The sequence below is a fragment of the Sinocyclocheilus anshuiensis genome, unplaced genomic scaffold, assembly GCF_001515605.1.
Source record: "Sinocyclocheilus anshuiensis isolate Anshui unplaced genomic scaffold, SAMN03320099.WGS_v1.1 scaffold918, whole genome shotgun sequence".
In the NCBI taxonomy this organism is placed as follows: domain Eukaryota; kingdom Metazoa; phylum Chordata; class Actinopteri; order Cypriniformes; family Cyprinidae; genus Sinocyclocheilus; species Sinocyclocheilus anshuiensis.
The window spans coordinates 29,196-30,203 of record NW_015540946.1 but is presented as its reverse complement, the minus strand read 5'-3'; the positions used below and the strand labels follow the sequence as shown (position 1 = coordinate 30,203).

General features: G+C 38.9%; 1 protein-coding gene across 1 annotated transcript in view; it reads left to right on the top strand.

Moving 5' to 3' along the window:
• LOC107689770 (ventral anterior homeobox 1-like) overlaps positions 1 to 1,008 on the top strand; it is an 11,142-nt gene that overhangs the window by 1,999 nt on the left and 8,135 nt on the right. Inside the window, exon 2 of the mRNA XM_016487914.1 lies at positions 540 to 677. The gene's annotated coding sequence lies outside the window, so the exon portion shown is untranslated. The remainder of the gene's footprint in view (positions 1 to 539; positions 678 to 1,008) is intronic.

Genomic DNA, 1,008 nt, shown 5'->3' with positions numbered 1-1,008 from the left:
CGGATAGGGGTGGGAAGATCATTCCACCAGCCAGGAATGGTGAACGAGAATGTTCTGGAAAGTGATTTTGAGCCTCTCGAAATCACTTAATGGTTGATATTAGTAACTTTAGGGTATATTTCAGTACCTTAAGGGCTGATATTAGTAACTTAAGGGTTTAGATTATAAGGATTGATATAAGTAACTTGAATATACATTATCTATACATAATATATTAGTATCTTAACGGTTGATATTTAGATATTAAGTGTTCATGTTAATAAATTAACGGTTGATTTTCAGAACTCAAGGATTCATATTTGTACCTTAAGGGTACTAACATTTACACTTAAGCTACAAATGTATCATTTATAACTTAAGGTTACATTTTAGTTCCTATATTTATAACTTAAGTGTACATATTAGTTCCTTAAATGTTAATATTCATAACATAAGGGTACGTATTAGTTATATTAGTAACTTAAGAGAGCATATTAGTGTATTAAGCCATGGTAGGAAACCCGCATCCCTAACCTAACATATGTTGTTCTTTTCAACAGGGATTATACATGACCAACAGTCTTAAAAAGCAACAGATATTTGAAGATGGCTCTGTACCAAGACAGTTTAGTGTCTCACAGTCTCCGTGCAGGACATCTTCATCTTTTGTCGACCTGGAACGTCTCAGACCACAGCTGGTGCGTGTCCCACCGAACTCTTTTTCCCAAGCTCTGCGCAGAATCGCCCCGTTGCCCCTGCGGCCCCTTTTCGTTGCCTCCTCTTACCTTTTCTTTAAAAAATCCCTCCCTCTCATCTTTTCTTTAAACAACCTTTCCCTCTCTCCAACAGGCTGCCCCACACACTCACTAAATGAAGTTAGTCCAGCACCCCCCTCCCCATCCTCTTCTGCTCCCTACCAGACACACTCACAGAATTGTTTGTTAATAGTCCAATTAGATAATTGCCATCTTTCACTCCTTTTGCTCTCCATTTCCCATAAAGGACTGAATGGCTTCGGGAGGGGGGAGG